Raw genomic sequence first — 15,347 nt, forward strand, 5'->3', positions numbered from 1 at the left:
TAAAGATCAAGAGGTCAAGTGAGATTTGACTTTCACTCTTCCGCTACTGATAAAAACCTTTTAGGGCTTTTTGAATAAAAGGTAGATTGCTGACAGTGCATTCAAAGAAGGACAGGACAGCAGCTTTTAAGGAGACGACACAGTGCTTCACATACAGTGGTCCACTCATGCAGAAAGGTGAGGCTGGGCTGTGAGGTTCTCCAATGTCAAATGTCAAAGTGCCGAGACTTGGGGGGGCGTTCAAGGACCAGACAGGAAAGCATCTGTGGCAGGAGAAGGATGGAACAGCTACAGCCATCCAAGAATAAAAACATGATCTGAACTGAACTTCAGAACTTGAATGTCATTCCTCATCATCGGCTGATGTAAAATGTTCAAATGCAAAAACATGTGAGATACCAGTATTAGTACAGTACCAAGGATCTGCTCGATAATGCTGTCTCTCCTTTTTAAGCACATGAAAATGATTGCTGTCAAGAACCACCTTGAAGAGGGTATACAAAGTACACACAAAGGCACTTAAAGAGAATTATGTCCTCGTTTGAGAGCTTATAAGTGCGTAGAGACAAATTTGAAAAGAGTCATAATGGGACACTCCATCACATGGAGTCGCTGTTGTCAGGCCTGTGGACAAGTTTGGTAGACAGCCAAAAGCCAGTCTTACTTGTCCTCGTAGCACAGCTGTCAACGGCCCCAACTGTCACATAAAATATAAGTGAGGAGAATGAGACACACCAGCATTGCAATAAAACCATCGCGGCAAAGAGAAGCATTATGGGGAGGTGGAGATAAATCAGATACATCAGGAGCACAAAGGCTCGGCTGTATCTCTACAGGATAGAAGCTTTAAAATGAAAAGAATCACAGTGAAGGCTTCACCTCTTTATTTTATAAATTCACACTTCTGAGAAAACTACAGTGCGGCGATTTAGGCTCTGTTGGGAGATTAACTGATTCAGGGAGATTTATTGATTTGGACTGACCCAGTATCTAATCAGGGGCAGCTGGTTAAAACAGGAATCAGAGCTGTTAAGCACAAAAAGAGTAATTTGCTTTATCACAGAATCAGGCTGCATTGCATACAACAGTTTAGCAGACATTCATGATTAGCCTGTCAGCACCCTAAAGTCTGTCTTATCTGCTAATGGGATAAACCATTCCTCTCACCAGCTCTCTCTCTCTCTCTCTCTCTCTCTTTCTCACACACACACACACACACACACACACACCGCCACACATACACACAGGCAATGTGGGCTCCATGCATTTAAACACACATGAGAAAATTTTGCAGCCACCAACACCTTTCTGCATTCTCCTTTTGTTCTCTTGAATAAACATTCCACAGATGTTCAGATTCAACACCCTGTGGTACAATTTTAAGTGCCAAGTCAATCATTATACCCTGTATGTCAGTCAGCAGCTAGCAGCCTAGGTGATACAGCTTTATTAATTAATCTCAGCCATTTCTGCTTGCTTTGGTTGGTACATGTACAGATCAGTAGGTTCTTTCAAATTGGTTGTTGACTATTCAATATTCTTCAGAGACATGTGATTCAAATGTTGTATCAGCTTAATCTGCATTGTCATATCTATGTTTCCTTTATGAAGAATAAAATTACTTCATTAACTGTATCAGTGGCTGGTCACATCTTGATCACTCAAAGTAATTGGATAACATCACTTTTCATTCTTAGGCCTTCACTTTCTCATTCTCTCCTCTCATATCTCTTTCCGTTTTATATCTTATCTAACTCATCTTGTCTTCAGGCATATTACAGATGATTTTATTCTAGTTCAGGTATAAATATCTGCAAAATATTCCACTTGGCTTTACGGGTGGTTTTTTTTTAAAAACATTTAATTCAAATTTATTTAATAGGTCATTTTCACAGTGTTACATTGTCTCAAAGAGCTTTACATTGTTCCTGCCCAAAGCCCACAGGGAAGAAACAGGGAGGAACCAGACTCAAAGGGGGAGCCCATCCTCCAGGGGGCAGCAGAGGAAGCCCTAACCCTAACCAGACCCAAAAGGGGAGCCCATCCTCCAGGGGGCAGCAGAGGAAGCCCTAACCCTAACCAGACCCAAAAGGGGAGCCCATCCTCCAGGGGGCAGCAGAGGAAGCCCTAAGCCTAACCAGACTGAAAGGGGGAGCCCATCCTCCAGGGGGCAGCAGAGGAAGCCCTAACCCTAACCAGACTCAAAGGGGGAGCCCATCCTCCAGGGGGCAGCAGAGGAAGTCCTAACCCTAACCAGACTCAAAGGGGGAGCCCATCCTCCAGGGGGCAGCAGAGGAAGCCCTAACCCTAACCAGACTCAAAGGGGGAGCCCATCCTCCAGGGGGCAGCAGAGGAAGTCCTAACCCTAACCAGACTCAAAGGGGGAGCCCATCCTCCAGGGGGCAGCAGAGGAAGTCCTAACCCTAACCAGACTCAAAGGAGGAGCCCATCCTCCAGGGGCCAGTAGAGGAAGTTCAAATATTAAAGTCCCAGTTTGCAAAGTAAAATTGTATATAGTCTAGGAAAAAATGCGTGAGGTCTAGCTGATGTCAGGACAGGCAGGTGAAGAAGCTGCTTCTTTCAGCGGGATGGGGGAGCAGTGCGGTCCGGCAGCAAGCAGAGGAGGACAGCAGATGTGTAGCCAGGCTGGGCATCAGGCAGGAAACTGCCCACCATTAGGAGCACAAAGATAGAAAATTGAAAAACACCTAGGAACATCTAAAAATTCTTTGTAGTTGGATATATATATGTTTGTATTTTGGCAAAGAAAAGAACATTGACTAATACATATGACGGTAGAAATGTCAGCTTTAACTACAGATACGCTTATAAAAAGCTGGCATAGTTACTTTCAGACACTGAGGGAAGTCAGCTCTTCCATCAATTCTGGCTTATCTAAATTTATGTATTGTATAGTTATACGTTTCAAAATTCTTAGTTTAGATAGAAAGCAATTATCCTTTATGATTTGGTGCTGCTAAAAAGGCTAACAGTTCCATGTGACACAGGGAAACAGTGATTGTATTCAGGGCAGTGAATAAAGGGGTGAAACTAACATAAAACCTAAGTGGGAACAGGCAAGGAAATCAAGACTGATGCTGGGCTTGGGGAAGGGTCTGAGTTGTTGTGGCACAAGGGCTTAATATGTGATCGCGGACCAGACAAGAGAGGACACTTTATACGATGGATGACTGACTGCAGGTAAATAGGGCTTGTCAGCCAGACTATGCCTTGTCCCAGCAGAACCAAGCCTTTTCCCTGGTCTTTTTCCTTGGAATTAACGGGTATAAACTTAAAATAAGGGAGATGACAGACCCCTTGGATGTTTCTCCGCACTCTCAGTTATTTATACATTGTTGTAATGCATTAATTTTACAGGTTTGAGTGCCCTGCTGTTTCCGCTAGTCAGGGAGAATCTAAGGGGTGGGTAAGACCCCCTTAGGAAATATGTGGCCACCCCCATTGCCATCCCACATCAAAGCAATAAAATTAAAATATACATTATCTCCTAAGCAGATCCACAGAACAGACATGGCGTAGTGCAGCCATCCCCAAAAATATAACTGGTCCTCGATGGCCACCCCAATCAAATAACGTCTGCAGGTGCCACTGCTGCCAGTGATCCAGACGGAAACCTCGTACTTGAAAATCCTCGAGCCCCTGCATGTAATAAAAGCACTTGACCTGTCTTTGGCCGGCATACTGCTGGCAGGTTTGTACTGATATATTATGGCGAGTTCCTCATCATGAACAGTGAAAGGCAGCGGAGAAGGGGTACTGTGAATGGTTTACATTGAGGTTCACTGCTCCTGCAAGGTCTCTGCTTGGGGACAGTGCAAGAACGTTAATCTTCTACCCTGTTGCCAGCTTCAAAAAACAAACCTAAAATGCACTGAAGACAGACTGATGATTTCCATCAGAGTGGGTTAGCATGAGTGGTAGATTTTATAAGCAGCACAAAGCCCCACCATGTAAGGGTTAAATTCATATAAAACCAGAAATAAATAGGATACACACATTGTACCATTACCTTCTTATCTAATAAGAAACTAATACAACTACAAGCATTGTGATGTCTGACTAATCAGTCATTATGTTTCCTTTTCCACTGCTCGTTAGTTTAATGATGCCTCCTGCCTATAACTTTGTGTCGTAATGATTTCTGTCAGTGATGGAGGGTACTGACAACACTGCATTCCAGTGGCCATTGAGAATTTTTTTCCCTCCTTTTTTTGTGCTTGACGGAGCTATGGGGGAAGAAGGAGGCATCCCCGCAGTGTAACCAGGAACGCAGGGTCTCCCAGGGGACCACTACCCTGCTCCGAATGAAATGCACCATCAATTCCTGGGAGTTTCGGTCCATTTTCCAGTGCTGAAAGTGATAAGGTAGTGAAATGGATCCGCACAATAAAAACAGTAGGTGCCCTTTCTGTTTTACGCTATATGCATGTATTGATGTGAGGCACCAGTGCGCAGAAGTCACTCAGGAAAAGATCATCAAAGCTGATTTAGTGACCTTGTCCATGGATTGTCAAAAATGAGGATTCCCTGCATGCAGCCTCAGGCCAGGAAAATATTTTTGCATCTTGGTTCAGCCATGCCATTCCTCAAGGAGGGGCATAACTAACACCATCTCAGTCCACAGGGGGTCAGTGTCATTGATAAAGGACACAGCGGACATTAAGCTAAAGTAGGTAACTCGTTGCAGTGGGAAGAGTTTTGCATATTTTAATATTCACATACCAGATGCTGGTTCTGCTTGCTAATGGTATCATCCTTCCATCCAGCGGCCTCTAGTGGTCATTAGTCCACTAAGCCAATACTGGTAAGATTTAGCACACATTTTTTTTCAGGATTAAATATAATAGTAAACCTGGTTGGATAGACAACAGAACCATGAGACAGGGGTATGAAATATGGAAAAAGGTGGAGATATTTCACAAAAGACTCGCAGATGACAGAAGAAAATAAAACACACGTGAGGAAAACAAAAGAAACAAAGGGCTACAGGAGGGTGCAGGTGATCTTGTTGTGTGTTCTGGAGACCAGCCTCACCCAGCCTTGTATCTGTAACTAGGAACTTGAGTCTTTTCTCCCTGCAAGGATACCCACACCCCAACCCCAGCACACAAAGCATCTACTGTAGTATGGGCACTGGTGTTTCCTCTGTTATGTATTAAATAGAAATTCTTTCCTTCATCTGATACATGGTAGTTATCGTGAAACTGTGTTTTGTGCATATCGTGATATTGATTTCATTTCGGTATCAGCATATACAAAGTAGGCAAGCACCTTGTATTCTGCTCTGGGAAAAATTAAGAGACCACAGCACAATTTTTGTTTCAACCATCTCTCAATTTATGAGTGCATATATGTATATATAAACATATACATACACATACACACATAAATATACACAGACACGCATACAGCAGTGTACTTCACACCTGCACTTAATGCTCCGCAGTCACTTGAAGTCATCCTCTGATTTATGGGAAACTGTCAGATAAGTTAACGGTCATCTCTCCCATTAGAAAGCTGCTTCTGCCCCGAGTCTCCTGTTTCACATTATTCTTGTGTACTGCTGTCTTAGAAATTTTGAACCTGGTAGCAACCTGCTGCTCAGCGTAGCCTTCTGCCAGCAGAACCACGATTAAAGCAGGATTTAACATTGCAGATTTTTTTTTAAATGTAGAGTGGCCTCTTCAGATTTTCCAGAGCTGTACAGTATATAGCTCTATTGCTCATACACCTACCTTAGCCAACATGTGTTGCAAAAGGACTGTTTTTACGTCACTTTTCCCATAATCATAAATGTACTTACAAATTTGCATATCTGATACAAGGACCAGTTAAGTAAATCACCTCAAAAGAACAAATTTTTTTCCAAGAATCAAATGTTCATACATACCTCACAGATGTAATTTCTACTAGCTCAGTTTTCAGTCAACACCAGAACATTCACAAAGTGAGGTTTTGAGTACCGGTACAAAAACATGAAAAAAACAACAATATAGTCCAACCAGAAAGGGGCAGATAGCGAGATACACAACTGAAATATTCTGTGGAAACAAGGACACTGGCTATTCAGCACACTACAAATCAGAGCCCGTCACTAACAGAAACAAAGAGTGTGCCACCAAATCGCCACAGGTTTGCCATCATTTATTTGCCTGGCAGTTTTTTTTTTTTTAAATTGCAGCTGCTAATTTATACCATCTGGTTCCGGAAAATATAAAGTGTTATATTATTCATCTGCCTTTGGAGGCTATGAATGTAAACTGGGTGTCAATTACGGCAAAGGATAGCTCCGTCATGGAGCGAGACTCTTCCTACGCTGTATGGCACAGAATAATATTAGGTATGACACTGATGAAAATACATAGTCTGTCTTTAGCAGACAGATGGATTTTGAGCAACATAACATAAAAATTAAGCAATTGAGAAAAACGATATGGTGGGGGGGCCGGGGGGGGTTGTTACAAACCCAGTAACATTTGGGTCATTCTGAGTGATTTTATTTACTATCTATTGATCATAAAGCTTCTTATTTGCTTTTTCAAAAGAGAGTACAGAGTTAATTTCAATTACAGCTAAGCCCAATTTAAGTGAAAAACTTTTTGCAGAATTTCTCCCACTATGTTATTTTTATTTGGGGCAAAAACTTAACAGGTGACTGGGCTACTGGTGAAGGTCTGGCATGACTGGTAAGGAAACACTGGTTGTGTAATGTTTCAAATGTATTTGATTGCATGTGTCATAATGTTACATTGATTTTGTTTTTTAATTTTTCAAAGGTGTGTACCTCGAAAGGTTACTGGAGAATGCCCAGAGCAAAGGACACCCTGTACATCCCAAAATAAATGCTAGCAACATCTTCACATATCGGTGACCGAAGGAGATACATCCTCACTTGAACAACACCCTTACAGTACTTGAACCGCAAATAAACGCATAATCTCCTGTTAGTTCAGGAAATCACATTAACAAAGTGGGACGTGTATTTTAATCATAACCAATAAAACAACAGTTCAGTGCTGGATAAGGAACTCATATCTTGAACACAACATGACACAAATCTTTTAAGCCAGAAATAGAATGTCAATCGCGACAGATAATGCCGTAAAGATAAGGCACATGTTGATTAAAATGATTGTTCTCATTGACTAGTGGTACAGAGGACACTGGAATTCACATTTCGGTACAAAATATAAGAACAATTAGTTCTGACACTTGACTCCCCAGCCTTGTGGGTCACCAAAATACACTTGAGATCATCAACCTAAGCCAATGGTGAATAAAATATAAAATAGTGTTTCTCACCATACTAAATGAAACACGCATCAGTTTCAAACGTTCCTTTGTATTGTTGAGAGATGTAAAAGGTGGTCAGTTTGGCTTAGCGCTAAGGGGCTGGTGGGAAGGGCATATTTGAAAATCTATCATTTAGGAATGAATGTGATGTGGCAACGTGTTATTTCAAGACTCCTACTTTTCTCTCTGTACTGGTATTTCTTCAAAATGCATTGTGTCCTAGACCTATTAGTGATTTATTTGTTTTATATACTCATTTATTTGTCTGCAGGACACCAGCTTTCCTCTGCTACCCTTTCAGGAAAGATAGAGATGAGGCTCTTAAAGTAGCTTCCCTTAACATTAGGGGTCTAAATCGAGTTATCGAATGCCAGTGCATCCTCTCATTCTTAAAAAATAAGAAAATCTCATAGCTTTTCTTCGCTTACACTTATTTCTCTTGGAACACAGTGAAATGCACAGGGGCTTGTAAGTATACCAAAATTTTGTGTCACAACTGTAGCTGTGGTGTACAATTGTAGTCTACCTGTACTTGTATGCAGGCACTCTCCTATTACATTAGAAAGTAATCAAAAATATTACAGAGGATGAAATGTCAGACATCATCTCTGGTTAACCTTATGCAGAACATACATTATTGGGTTGTGTTTTCACAACTCCTCTGTAGTCTAGTGTCAAATGCCTTTTTACCGTCAGTTCAATTATTGTTAATGGGAGGGAACTGTAACTGTAATAGTAATAAAATTACCAGCAAAGTTCACATTATCTTTGAAAATTAGCACAGGATAGTAGATAATCCCAAAGGGAGAGAGAGACCACATGGTTCCTTTCACAAACCCCTCACTTCCTCTCTGGGATAGATTTTTCTTTTTATCTCATCTGGACCTGCGAGCTCACAAATGGTATATAGATTTTGTCTGACACATCGAAGTCCTTCATGATTAAATAGTCCTGCATTTGTGAGTTCCACTGGTAAATAAATTTTGTTTGTAAGTAGACCATAAAAAAACACCTCTCTCTATTTTACTGGAAACAGTCACACAGTCTACATGAAGGGACAATCATTTCATGGCCAAAAGCCATAGAAAAGAAAACCAGTAAGAACAAACTAGATAAAGGAATAGGTCAAATCCGAAGAGGAATTTAGTATTTTAGAATCTTTCAAGGGGTAAAGTCAAGTCGTTCATGTAACCAAAATTCTAACCAAAAAACAATTTTATTTAAAGCATGACTCTACCAGTCAACAAAAAACCCAGCAAATTTACAAGTGGAAGAACAAAAGCTAACTATATTCCTGTTAAGATAATTATATTAGATGGATGATTGAGATTATGAACTGACAACCTGGCGACATGAGGACAAAGCAAAGAGCCAGGAGACCATAAGGACCATAACTGCTTATTTTTCAAATCTTTGCCTGTTCTCTGTCTAATCTCTACTCTACCTGCTCTTACTTCTGTGTGTCTCTGACTTTGAGCTCTGCCCAGCCCAGCTGTACCCGATAGACTAACATCAGCTTCTGCTTTAGATTTTGATTTAATCTTCACTTTGAAAGGGGTGGAACAGAACCCATCGAACCATGATTCTTTTTACAATTGTACAGGGCTGCAAATTTTGTATTCGTTGGTCCTAGATATGTTTCTTAACGTCAACCTTGCCACAAGTTCCAGTTTGGCATGCAATTGTGTCTGAGACTAGTTTACAGAGGTGCTGATTCATATCTCCAGCCATTTTCAGGCCACACTTTGGGGGCATTTAGCAATCATCCAGTTAAGAATCCATCTATCCCTTCTAATGCCGTCATTATTTTTAAGACATTATATTCCCTTTGTATTTTTTGTAACAGCACACCTGACTATACAGTTTTCTGGAACTCTGTTAGCTTCTTAATGATCTTCCAGCCTCTTTTATAGCTAATATATACAGTACTGATCATTTGCATTAAACTGTGATAGTTTAGTTACTTTAAATTTGAAATCCTTTTTCTTATTGCGTTTCCATTGTTTGCTTTATTCTATGCATGTATCCAACATTTCATTTTAAAAAGTAACTATTTTGGCATTTATTGATGCATCCAGCTCTACGCCAGGCTGCAGAGTTTACATCCCTCGCCGCTGGCTAGATTTTCTCTTTTTTTTGTCAGTCCTTGTTTTGTCTTTTCCTTTTCCTTGACTGTTCTATTTTATTGGCTGTATTCATTTGTGAGCCAGACTGAAAAACGGAGCATTGCGAGGACTTACAGAAGCACACACAATAGACACACAAAGCTTCACAATACATGGTGAACAGCTGAGTGTGTCATGCGTGATTCCTGATATGAGCACATTAAAGCACCACGGATTTGTTTGGCCGCTCTGCTATTGTCCGTTTGTAGTTTAACATTATAACAATGTTATCATAAAAATAACCCCATAGCTTTTCATTTTTAAATATCGTCAGATGTATAGGAAGACAGGTCCATGTTAACCTGCCAAAACTGAGTACCATCTTTCAAGCATGAATAGGATTATTTTTAATGCATGACAAAGGAAATATATTCCTTTGAATGGGGATTTAAAGGTGACACTTTAATGTGCTTCCACAAGATTTTTTTATTGCTTTATTTAAAATGTGGCACTTAATCAGCACAAAATTACCATCCTCCCTGCATATAAGATATTTGTAGCAATATACATACATTTCTCATGGACTGGAAAAGTACAAGATTTTCCCTTTTACTTAGTGTTCAATACTATAATCCTGACTATTTGTACAAAGTCATAAATGAGTAATGATTATCTTGGGGGTGATTGGATTGAGGAGGCTACCAGCAGGGACAAAGCATACTAAAAATAAGACATTATATACACTATTGTCCCCAAAGTATCAGGACATCTTCCTTTACACACACATGAACTTTATTGACATCCCATTCTTAATACATAGGCTTTAATATGGAGTTGGCCCATCCTTTGCAGCTATAACAGCTCCAGTTCTTCTAGGAAGGCTGTCCACAAGGTTTAGGAGTGTGTTTATGGGAATCGTTGACCATTATTCCAGGAGAGCATTTGTGAGGTCAGGCACTGATGTTGGACAAGAAGGTCTGGCTTGCAGTCTCTGCTCTAATTCATCCCAAAGGTGTTTTATCAGGTTGAGGTCAGGGCTCTGTGACCAGTCCAGTTCCTCCACACCAGACTCTGCAGACAGTAGGTGACTTCTCCACACTGTGCGCCTCGGCATGCGTTGTCCCCCGTCTGATTATACATGGCCTACCACTTCGTGGCTGAGTTGCTGTTGTTCTCTACTGTTTCCACTTTGTTGCAATACCTCTAGCAGTTGACTGAGGAATATTTAGTATTGATGAAATTTCACAAATTAACTTATTTCACAGATGGCATCCTATCACAGTACCACACTTGAATTCACTGAGCTCCTGAGAATGACCCATTCTTTCACAAATGTTTGTAGAAGCAGCCTGCAAGGTTGATTGCTTGCTTTTATACATCTGTGGCTATTTAAGTGTAGCCCGTGGTAATATATTTTTATTCTTCTTGTTATTTCCCTCTTTAGTTTAGGATTACTCAGCATCATTTAAAGTTTAGCACATAGATCGTTTGGATTGAAGTTTGCCCACCTTGTAGCCCTGTATTGTCAGTCAGGCAATGATTGTGATGTGAATGGGACTCTGTATCGGTGGCTTGGTGTGTAGAATCCACGGTATATACAGCGTTTATTAACTGGAGCTGCGTATCAGTCCATCATTAAGGTACTGTGTTTTGAGAAGAGATTTTATTACCAGTGATTTCCGTTGATCACTTCGTAATGGTGTGGTGTGAGTACAAGGCACACGCATTTAATCTTCTGCTGTGAGTCCTTTTTTTTTGTGTATATGCAATCAATAAGCATTGTATTAGTATAACATCCCAACTTTTTTGGAATGTGCTTCAGGAAGCAATTTTAGAATAAAGACGCATCTTCTAAAGACAATGCAGTTGATTACATAAGACATGAAATACCTTGTTTGTATACTTTTTAATTTGAATATAAATCAAAGTAAACTTGAAAATTGTCCCGTCAGGATTTTATTAGCAGTTCCCATTCTGTCCAGTTTTGGAATCAGGGTTGTAGATATCAGAATTATATGAAGAATGTCTTGTATGAAAATTTTTATTTGCCAAACACTTCCCTTCAGAAATATTTATATTTTAGTCAATGCATGTCATATGAACAGTGACCAAAGACATAACATGCTGAAATATGAAGTGCAGTACAGCCTGAAAGCCACAACGTTTATAATCATTTAAATTCCGCACCATCTTACTGGTTAACAACTTGATTCAATCAACAGCGACAATTCTGAACCAAGTCAATTGGCACATTAATGCACCAGCTAAAAAAAATCGATGAACTCCTTGCCAAATGTGATTTAAACTGCTAATTTTTGCTGTCTGATGTTCAGATCATTATTAATAAGTCAGGGTCAGGTCAGAATAATTCTATATGGCCAGAGAGTAAATCATTCCTGTACTGTGCAAAAAATGGAGGGGGGGGCTGATTTTAGGGATAACATCAGAATAAAAACAAACAAAGATTTTTCTTTAATTAAAACTTGATCACAAAGAAAAGACCAGAAGCATTAATCTTAATATTTACCATACATGACTCGAGATGAACTAATTTAATACAGTTCTCGGACTGACTTTGTTCAACAACATGTTTATAATAATGTCAGAAAAACAAAGTCTGAAAAGTTTGATTCTTGATTGAAAAGGTACCAAAACGTAGTCCAGGTAACAAAACGTAGTCCAGGTGCCAAAACGTAGTCCAGGTGCCAAAACGTAGTCCAGGTACCAAAACGTAGTCCAGGTGCCAAAACGTAGTCCAGGTACCAAAACATAGTCCACTAATGAGCAACTATAATCTATTAATAACTACAATTAGCCAGCTTTAATAAAGATGACAGATTCTTAACCCAACAGAATATTTTATTGGGGGAGAGGGGGCGGGTTTCAATATTTACTAGATGCATTTTTAATCAGACTTAGTCTCTTATTAGATTCTCTCTTGGGGATATTTGTTTATATAGTATTCCTGATTCATACAGCTTTTTCCCACAGCTATCTTAGCTCTGGTCCCTCACTGAAAATTTAGCCTACGGCGGTTGGCTCCTTCACAGTTTTATCCTAGCATACAGGGAAAATCCTACTTTTGCAAAATCTAAACTAGGTAATCAATTTGGTGACTAAAGTTTTCCTTTAGTTCCATATGACACTCAGGTATCTGGGTGTTCCAGAATAATCGGGGGGGCACCTTAGAGGCAGGGGTCAGCCCATTGGACCATGTCCTGACTTGGTGTTACAGGGGGTTGGGGCCACAATATAGAAACCACTATATATTGCTTGTCAGGCACTACATAAAGTCCTGACGATAGCTTACTTTGCACACTGGCCTGCTAACCTAGTTTTCTAGTTTCCTAGCGTGTCACTAGTGTACTAGAAGTAGTTTTCCCTTTAAGTTTTCTTCTGAGGAATTTTTAGACCAACCATTGTTTTTTTTTTTTTTACCTAACAATGTTTTCTTGGATTTAACTGCCAATCAATAGAGTCTTTCCAAAAATGCAGCCACTCTCCTCATCCAGTACAATTCCCTCTACTTCTGCACGTAGATCCATTTACTCTAACGTAAACCATCTCTTACCTCTGTTCCAGTTTTTGGCTCAGTGGGACTCAGTGGTAGTGTTATTGCTCAGCAAACTTGATATTGGCTTTCCGGATGCTCGATAAACCGTAATAATACCTTTTGTGTAACATTGACTTCGGAACCAGACAGACTTTGAGGTTTGTAAGCCAGATTTTTGTGGATCATTCACTTTATGCATTAATTTCCCGATATTTGCAAGTGAACTAATCGTTTATTAAATCTGTTATTCTATGCCAATCCCCCAAACACAAATACTATAGTAAATCACAGTGGTGCGAAGAAGTAGCACAACCACATATTCAGCTATTTATTGAGCATCTGAATTATTCAGCATTTAGGGAGCTGTAAGATGTTCATGTCTTTTCATTTGCGTGGGTTATAACTGTAGAACAAACCTTGAATTTACATATGCACCACTGGCCCTTGAGCTGGCTCTTAAAAATGATTCAAAATTCTGTTGAGGTAGGCTAATAAATATTTGAATATTGTGGAGAATGTTTCATGCACCAGTTAAACAGTCCTTGACAAGAAGGTAATAAATACCGTGCAGAAACATATAACCAGAGCTTGCTGAATGGCTCCACTCACCAATTTCTTCACTTGAAATCATAACCTTAAATTTGTTCTATGTGAAGCTGCAATCCCAACATGACGACCTTAACTGCTACCCAGCCCTATCCTTACCCATAAGTAGCCAAATTATACCTTTTCAGTTCTTTGAGTGCATTTACAGATCTTTGTGGGGACCTGGAAAATGGTCCCCACAACGTCAAAATACAGTAACAGGTTTTTATTACATTGTGGGGAACATTTGGTCACACACACATGCACACGCAGACGCACACATACACACACACTCACCTGTATTCGACTTTCTGTAGCTCTCAAACAGTAATGACGTTTTTTACTGGGATCAAGTAAGAAACATTGAAATAAGAGTCAGGCTGGTAGACAATTTGGAATAATTAAAAGACACTAAATGGGCCTGCTGCCTCTTTTTCATATACAGACCGTGCCCATTACCAATTACTTACAAGTTTCAGATTCCAAACACAGGGGTCATGATTGTGTCATGAATTGAATCATAAGGGCTGATTAGCATGTGTTTTACATGAAACACAGAGTGTCACAGAGCATAGAAATCCCCCATCTTCCTCCATGAAATAAACAGCAAGCACCTTTTAGCAAATATTTTGCCCCGACATCACAGAAGCGTGAGACAATACAAGCTTGCTAGACCGTTATCTGTGAAGCTGCCTTGTATGTGAAATTCACTGCCAAGTGGCTTTTGCTGTTGTGGTGGAGGCCTGTTGACGCTTGTCTCGTTGTCTCGCTGCTGGGTCTTCTTTTCTTTACTTCATCCTTCCTAGTTGTGTGATAAAAAAGAATTATCATCACGAGTAGAAAGAACCATAGAGATTTACAGGTTTGCTAAAGGAATCATGCAATCCTCACTAATTAGTGACCGAATTGCTTTCCCATATCAACAGCAGTGCACTTTATTGTGTCCTAAAGCTTGAAAGCGTTTACTGCAATTACTTTGATTTATGTTTGTTCATGTTTATTGTTAAATAAATAAGTATAACTCATGTACTGGGCTTCCTCTAGACATTCATTACAGAGGGAAAAAAATAAATATGACAAATTGGCTTAAAGTACATTGATGATGTTTGAGTATTAATTTTGTTTTGTTGTGAAAAGAACAACAAGCCATACATTGTAATGTACCGTTGCAAGCATGCCTCTGTCAGTTCAAGTACTAATTACTAGTAGCAGTTTGCAAACTTTGTGATAGTTACATGAAATGTTGTAATAGGGTGGGTGGAGAAAGCTAATGGTGTCTGAGATTTTAGATGTACAATGGAAATAATGCACTGCCAACGTGGAACGGATCAGCGCATGATAGTGGACGAATGCCTTCAGCTGAGACATTTTTTTTTCTGCAGTGAGCTATATTAATTAGAAAAGAAGAAAAGAGAGGAAGATAATCAGATAGGAAGATCATGCAAGAAAGTGAAAAGAAAACAAAAGACCATACACTGTTATAGCAAAAGGAAATACTTATTCATATTAAATGTAAAATTATTCCAATATTCTCAATATTTACCCTTCAGAGAGACCTGACTGTCCAGCAAATGTTTACAGAGAAACACGCTGCAGTGCTTCATCATGCACAGGAAACAAGAAGTCATGCGTTTGACCCCTTGAGTGAAAGAAGAGTGAAACTCTTGCATGATCTAGGAAGAGCAGTAAAAGCATCACGGGCTGTGGGATGGTGGGTCTTTTATGTGGGGAGCCGACCAAAGCTTGGCAGCTGTGAGAACTTAATATCTGTGAAGCACACAAAGGGGTCA

At 39.9% G+C, this 15,347-nt stretch overlaps 1 protein-coding gene across 2 annotated transcripts in view; it reads left to right on the forward strand.

Annotated features, from left to right (window-relative positions):
* The window catches only part of cttnbp2nlb (CTTNBP2 N-terminal like b), a 55,067-nt gene that overhangs the window by 4,218 nt on the left and 35,502 nt on the right, over window positions 1-15,347 (forward strand). Inside the window, exon 4 of one of the 2 annotated variants that reach the window (XM_049017943.1) lies at window positions 4,248-4,416. The exons of the other annotated variant lie outside the window; for it this stretch is intronic. The gene's annotated coding sequence lies outside the window, so the exon portion shown is untranslated. The remainder of the gene's footprint in view (window positions 1-4,247; window positions 4,417-15,347) is intronic. 2 annotated transcript variants of the gene reach the window in all.

The sequence above is a fragment of the Brienomyrus brachyistius genome, chromosome 6, assembly GCF_023856365.1.
Source record: "Brienomyrus brachyistius isolate T26 chromosome 6, BBRACH_0.4, whole genome shotgun sequence".
Lineage (NCBI taxonomy): Eukaryota > Metazoa > Chordata > Actinopteri > Osteoglossiformes > Mormyridae > Brienomyrus > Brienomyrus brachyistius.